At 44.5% G+C, this 7,545-nt stretch overlaps 1 protein-coding gene across 1 annotated transcript in view; it reads right to left on the bottom strand.

The window, feature by feature from the left end:
- Mansc1 (MANSC domain containing 1) overlaps nucleotides 1-6,326 on the bottom strand; it is a 21,188-nt gene extending 14,862 nt beyond the window's left edge. Inside the window, exon 1 of the mRNA XM_050123221.1 lies at nucleotides 5,726-6,326. The gene's annotated coding sequence lies outside the window, so the exon portion shown is untranslated. The remainder of the gene's footprint in view (nucleotides 1-5,725) is intronic.
- Between the last annotated feature and the right edge of the window lie 1,219 nt (nucleotides 6,327-7,545).

Raw genomic sequence — 7,545 nt, 5'->3', positions numbered from 1 at the left:
TTCTGATCTTGATTAAGGTATTGTGTTTGTGCAACTCATTTAGAAATGTAATGCATTATTAAGAAATATAGGTTAATAGATAATCATCTATAACAGTCAAGCTTGTAGTCATGTTAGTTAGATTTTCTAGATGTACAGAGATATATTTCAGGTGATAGGCATTCTTCAAACCTTTCAAAGACTACAGAATATGGCATTTAAAATGTTTAAGAATTTAGGACTATTCATGACACTGATACACATCTGCTCCTGGCAGCACCAAGCTACTTCAAGAGGAAGATGGGCACTGAAGAGGCTCCTCATGGAGTTGGTTGGCCATTTGGACAAGAAACTGCTCTTGCCTGGACTGCTTCATGAACTGGACATGCAGGACCCACAGAGAAATGACTGCTAAACTTGCCTAAAGGTGAGACAATGCTTTAGGGTTCTTGCTTCTTGAGTCAGCTATACATTCTACAGGACACAGAAGAAAGTGACTGACAAATTGCCAATATATGTGGAACTGTCTTTGAAATTCCCTGCTTCATGGAAAAGTCTGCTGGATACTATGATATCCCAACAATACAGAAGAACTTTGGGTAACTGTCCAGGTAGTAAGATGTCTCTGCCAATTATAGAGTTTTAGAAGTTGCTTACAATGTACTTCCTATTTTTCTTAGTTATGATAAAAGAGAAAGTAGATATAAATATTGTAACTGTAATTCTTGCTTGATATGTGCTTTGTTATATGTAATCTTACTATGTTATAGTTAAAACGTTCCTTTTTATTTAAACAGAAAAAGGGAGGTGATATGGGGTTTTTCCCCTCTGTGTACTGTGATTACCATTGATTAATAAAGGAACTGCTTTGGGCCTATAGCAGAGCTATTAGGGAACAGAGATAGGTGGGGAAAACTAAACTGAATGCTGGGAAAAGAAGGGCGGAGTCAGAGAAAATCCATTTTGCCCTACCAGAGTTGGACGTCGGAACTTTAGCCGGTAAGCCACAACCATGTGGCAATACACAGATTAATAAAGATGGGTTTAGGATATGAGTTAGCTAGAATTATGCTTAGGCCAATGGCCAAACAGTATTGCAAATAGTAGTGTTTCTGTGTGATTATTTTGGGGCTGAGCAGTTGGGAAGCAAACAAGTGGTCTTATTGCAACAATAAATGGAGAAACAAACCTTTAACCTTTTACAACAATGAGCTCAAAATGGATTCTAGCCATAAGTGTAAATCACAAATCCTTATGATTCCAGGCAATAGCAGAGGAGAAAAGTCTTCATGTTCTTTGATTAATTAAATGGTGTGGTTTTAGATACAACAGCAAAAGTAAAATCCCTTAAAAAAAGTTGGGTTTACATTTATTTTATTTTATGTGTATGAGTATTTTGTCTGCATGTATGTATGTAAACCACATGCATACCTGGAGCTCACGATGTCAGAGAAAACCATTGACACTCTCTGAAACCAGAGTTATAGATGGTTGTAAACCACCATGAGGGTGCTGGAACTGAACCAAGGTCCTCTGTATGAACAGCGAGTACTCCTGAGTAAGCACTGAGCCATGTCTCCTGTTCCGATGTGATTTTTTTTTAAATAATCTTTTTTTTTTTTTTTTTTCGAGACAGGGTTTCTCTGTGGCTTTGGAGCCTGTCCTGGAACTAGCTCTGTAGACCAGGCTGGTCTCGAACTCACAGAGATCCGCCTGCCTCCGCCTCCCAAGTGCTGGGATTAAAGGCGTGCGCCACCATCACCCGCCCCGATGTGATTTTTAATTAAAACCAAAAACTGCTCTTCCACAAAAGCCACGGTTCTTCCCTTGTGTGTGTTGGGGGGGGGGGCGGTGCGTGTGTCTGTGGGGGTTCAGGATCTTCCTCAATGACTATCCCATCTTCATTGAGGCATGGGCTTTTAATCAAAATCAGAGCTTGCTGACACAGCTAGTCTCTCTAGGCAGCTTGCTCCAAGATCCTGCCTCTGCCTTTCAAAGGCTGCCTAGCCCACCCAGCATCTGTGAGAATTGGGGATCCAAACTCCAGTCCTCATGTTTGACCCGCAGCTGCTTTACCCACAGAGCTTTCCCCCACCCTAGCTGCAGAGAAGAGATTTGTAAAATACCTATCCACTAAAGGCCTGACTTCCAAATATACCAAGGACTCTCAAAAATAAGGGAAAAACTAAAACGTGAGCCAGGCATGGCAGTATATACCCTTAACATCAGCACCCGGATGGCAGAGGCAAGCAGATGTCTGGGAGTGTGAGCCCAGTCTAATCTATATATTGAGCTCCAGGCCAGCCAGGACTACATAGTGGGACCCTGTCCAAAGGAAAACAAAAACAAAAACAAAATCCTAGAAAAAAAAAAAGACACAATACCAAAACCAAAATCAAACCTCAAAAATGGGAAAAATATCTGAGTAGATGTCTGTCTGTCTGTCTGTCTGTCTGTCTCTCTCTCTCTCTCTCTCTCACACACACACACACACACACAATCACAAATAAGCATCCTAAAATGCTCAACATATCATCAAGGAACTGTAATTTCAATCAACACTGAGACACCACTACACACCTATTAGAATGGTTAAAAAAAAAAAAAAAAACTCCGAGAAACAGACAACACTAAAAGCTAACATAAGATTGGACCAACAGGAACTCCATTCCGTGCTGGTAAGACTGCAAATGGTAGAGCCACTCTGAAAGAAATGTGGTGGTGTCTTTCAAAACTTAAAGGTCATCTCACCATAGAGTTCGGCAACTGTCCTACATGTATTTATCCAAATGCATTGAAAACTGAGTCTAGGGACTAGAGGGGAGGCTTAGCTACTAAGAACAGATACTGCCTTTCTGGAGGTGTCATGCCCCAAATCCAAGAGGATCTGATACCCTCTTCTGACCTCTTCAGGCACTATAGGCTCATGCAAAAACCAGTATGCACACATGTACACACACACCCATCCATCCACACACATATACACATAATTACAATTAAAAGTTTTGAAAAGTTTGCTTCTAAACAAAAAAATATTCACGGGAATGTTATAGCAGCATTTTCCATAATTTCTCAGAGCTAGGAACAATTAAGATGCTATTCCACAGGCAAATGGATAAATAAGACACAATCATATATTTAAATGTTATTCAGCAATAAAAGGAAATGAATTATCAAGCAACAGAAAGATAGGAAAAATCTTCAACTGTATACTGCTAAGTGAAAGAAGCCACTCTGAACAGACTTGACTCTGACTTTGACTCAGAATATATCCTGATAGTCTGGAAAAACCAAATCAAAAATACCAGAACTGAGGTTGAAGAGATGGCTTTGAGGTTAAGTACATTTTCTTCTAGAGGACCCAGGTTCTAGTACCAGCCTATGCAGGGTGGTTTTCAACTATCTATAACTCAAGACCCAGGAGCTTTGGTGCCCTCTTCTGGCTTCCTTGGGGAGTGCACACAGGTGGGGCACAGACATACATGCAGGCAAAACACCCATACACATAAAAGGAAAAAGAAAATTTTATTCTTTATTTATTTCANCATGGTCTCTCTACAGAGCCCTGGCTGTCCTAGAACTCAAAATGTAGACCAGACTGATCTCAAACTCACAGAGATCTGCCCGTCTCTGTCTTCCAAGTCCTGGAATTAAAGGTTTGACCCACCATACCTGGTAAAAAAGAAGAACTTAAAGCCCTAAAAGTAAATCAGAGCTTACTAAAAGGGGAAGAGGTTGGAGTACAGAGGCTTCTTACAGCTGTGAATTGATTTCGCATGATACTGTAATGGACACATCATTGTATATCTACTAAGACCCATAGGACTGTAAAACACTTCACGTGAACCCTACGTGAATAATGAACTTCAGTTAGTTAACCAACAAAGCCAGTCTATGATAATAGAACACAAGTGTGCTGTTTCCCTTGTTATTACGTCCAGCTTCTGTGTCCAGTAAAATGGAAACATGTATCATTTTCACATGCCAGCCTCTTTGTACTTTATACAGATCACACCCTCAAATCCTCACAAGAAACCCAGGGTGGACCAGCATGATGATTCACACCCGAAATCCCAGCGCTTGGATGTGAAAGCTGCTTTGCAGTGAGAGGCTAGGAAATAACGCATTTCCCCAGAGTTCACAGACTTCCTGAATTCTCGCCATGGAAAGGGGGGAAGGAAGGGAGGAGTGGGAGAGTCTGAGATAGTCTGTCCTCGTGTGCTTGCACAGATACCTGAACTGTGCAAGGAGACCAAGCAGGGGCTGTGCTCTCGGGCTGCAGGAAGTAACATCCCTAGAGATGGCTCAGTGGGTAAGGGCACTTGCTGCCAAGTCTAATGACACAAGCTTAATCCCTGGGACTCTCACGGTAGGAGAGAACTAATTTCCACAGGTTGTCTTCTGACGTACACTATGCACCAGGGTATAAACGTGTTCATGTGCTCAATAGTGTAATTTTTTTTTAAATCTTAAAAACAAAGATACTGGCATTGTGGCACGTACCTTTAACCATGGCACTGGGTGTTGCAGAATGTTTGTCTCTGCCTAAGTGCCTTTGGATTGGTTTAATAAAGAGCTACATGGCCAATTGCTGGGCAGGAAAGGCTAGGCAGGAGAGAATAGGCAGAGAGAAGTTGAGAGGAGGAATCTAGGCGCATGATTTCACCAGCGGACTCAAGCAAGTCAGATTTGCTGTACAAAGAAGAGGTAACTGAGACACATGGCAGAACGTAGATTTAAATATATATGTATATATATATATATGGGTTAATTAAGTTATAAGAGCTAGTTGGGAAAAAACCTAAGCTAAGGCCAAACTTTCATAATTAATAATAAGTCTCTGGGTCATTATTTGTGGGCTGGTGGTCCAAAGACAGTCCGGCAAGAAAGCTTGCTATAACTCAGGAGGCAGAGGAAGAGATGTTGCGAGTCTGAGGCCAACCTGGTCCACATAATGAGTTCCAGACCAGTCAGGGCTACACAGTGAAAATGTAATTAATTAAAGTTTAAAAAATATTTTCATTAAAGATACCCAGCAACTGGTTACTTAGCTCTTCAGCTTTCTTTTTCTTTTTTTGGTCCCCAATTAAGGCTTACATATCAGCACAGTCCTAGGGCAGGAACCCAGAGTCCTGAGCTACACAGCAGCCCATAAGTTATCTGGTCAGTTATTATTGGGGTTTAATCCTGCTCAAAAGGAGGACAGGCACAGATGGAAGAGAGAAACTCCAGTCTCCTAGAGTCACTCAAACTTAACTTGTACGGAGCTTTTTCAATTGTTGGGAATCACTTACAGCATACTATCAAGAAGTCAATAATATTCTCTCTCTCTCTCTCTCTCTCTCTCTCTCTCTCTCTCTCTCTCACACACACACACACACACACACACACCTTTACAGAGTATCACACAGCAGATTGAAAAAGGAAAACACGAGCCATAGGAGAAAACATGGAAACTTTTCCCTTTGAACAAACGGCATGCTGCTTCCTGAGCGCTTTGGCCTCCCTCTGCAGACAACTTGGAGCTTGTGCCATTTACAGCAGGTGCTTTCAAGCTCGCCTGGCCATCTGCTTTGGGATATTGCAGCGACACACTCTCCAGATCAGCCCCCTTTTTGCCCTAACCTAGTCCCTGGGATCGCTTTGGTGTGGGTGCCTAAGCAGGACCTGGCAAAGGAACGGAGTTGCCCTTGGCAGGAGTCGACTCTATCCGAGGCCAGCCAGGGGAGAGAAGAGACGCCTTTACCTTGTGGTCCCCGTGGCGCTTAAAGACCGTCGAGGCGGGCAAGGGTCTGGAAAGGGTCGCGGAGGATGCTCCGCAGCTCCCGCACGGGCCCCGCAGATTTTTGTCGTGATCAAGTTCCTGCTTCCGTCGCAGCGACTGAAAGTTTGCACGGGGGAAGGGCGCGTTCCTGCTCTGCAACCCGGAGCTGCTTCCCAGGAACATCCAGCCTGACCGCCCCAGTCAGGACGCGCGAGAGCCCAGGCTCCAGGTCCCCAGCTCCCGGCACAGGGCGAGCCACTAGAGGGAGAAGTACGGACCCTCAGGGTCACCAAGGGTCTGCAGCTGTGCTGCCGCGCCCTGAAGAACAAACTCACGGGTGCTAATTGGGTCGTTCACCCAGGTGTACTCCGCCCCACGTTAGAGTCGCAATCTTTTTGCCCCTCGCTTCTCAAGCAACTACTGTAAGCGGCTGTCGCCTTTGGTTTTCAAATGGTGTCTTGAAGGCCTGGCTGGCTTGGAATTCTTTGAGTTGGCAAGCATGACCCCGAACTCCTGATCCTCTTGCCTCTATTTCCCAAGGGCAGGTGTTACAGGGGTGCCACTGCCACAGCTGGTTCAAGAATACCTTCTTGGTTAAAGTTCACAGTGCATCCTATTTTGGCATAATTAGGAGAATCCTATTTCCATAATAGGAGAACAGGGGTGGGGAGTGGAGATGGGGGTGGGGCTCAGTCACAGCTCGCAGCTCCCCAGCTAACTCTATCAGGCAACCCTAGGGGAAAGCATTTGGCTTTGGGGGAATTTACTGGTTTGTTGTGTGTTGTGGCCGTGTGTTGTTTGTTTGTTTTGCTTCTTTGAGACAGGTTCTCCCCAGTCTGGCTTCCAACTCCGTATATAACTGAGGATGAACCTTTACGTCGCGATCTTCCTCCTCTACCTCCGAAGTGCAATGATCACAGGAGCGCACGTCCAGCTGTGATTTGCCTATGGGCGTGGGTAATAATGACGAAGGCGTTGATGCCCTTTGCCGTTGTTAAAATGGCGCCACTCAACAGTTAGCGCAGGACTTTGCATGTTAGAGTTGTTAAACGTATTTAACTAAAATGTCCTTGCTGCCGAATGAATGGTAAATGAGTATAGCGGGTTAAAGAAGCTCTCACCCACTGCTCCCCTTCCCCCTGCTGGCATATAACCCCAGACAAATGAAACCTCACTAAAACACTGGTGCAATTGGGTCTAACTTCCAGCAATATCTTTCCTTTGGCTGGTGTGAAAGTTTTCATACTGCGGTAGTAGGTAATTATTCGAGCCTATACGGCCAACAAAGAAGCCCAGCTTTAACCAATCGCTGCAGGAGGTATATGTTACCAGAGAAAGCTTGTGAACAATGGCCCATTGTGTGAAGCCAGCTCCTGGGAGGTAGAGGGTGACCTACTTTCCGGCTCCGTAATGTTGCCACTGCTTGGTACCAAAGAGTTGCCAAGGAAAACTAGACTCCGGAGTGGATTAATTATTGCACCGGAATAAGTTTCCTGCTGCGACAAGATTCCGTGTATGCATATCCATCTCTGTAGATGATATGGCTGGGGGATGAGGGGAACTACTGAGCAGTTCTCCGCCGTTAGAAATTTCAGGTTGCAGGGGGTCTCCACACCTGCCTGTAACCCCCAAACTCACCCTCGGTTGTAGGGCCGGGAATTCAAAGGGTCCTGTTTCAAATGACAAAGAAATGCCAGCTTTACTGTTCTGCTGCAGTGCGCTCGCTGGACGTCTCAGTTACAGCAGCGAACAAGGTCACTGACGGAAATATTGACTAAACCAAACTTCCCGGAGCTGGGCCT

Source organism: Alexandromys fortis, unplaced genomic scaffold (genome assembly GCF_014885135.2).
Source record: "Alexandromys fortis isolate MF-2015 unplaced genomic scaffold, M_Fortis_MF-2015_v1.1 scaffold_223, whole genome shotgun sequence".
Taxonomy (NCBI): domain Eukaryota; kingdom Metazoa; phylum Chordata; class Mammalia; order Rodentia; family Cricetidae; genus Alexandromys; species Alexandromys fortis.
The sequence above is the reverse complement of the archived record's forward strand: the minus strand, read 5'-3'. Positions and strand labels throughout refer to the sequence as shown.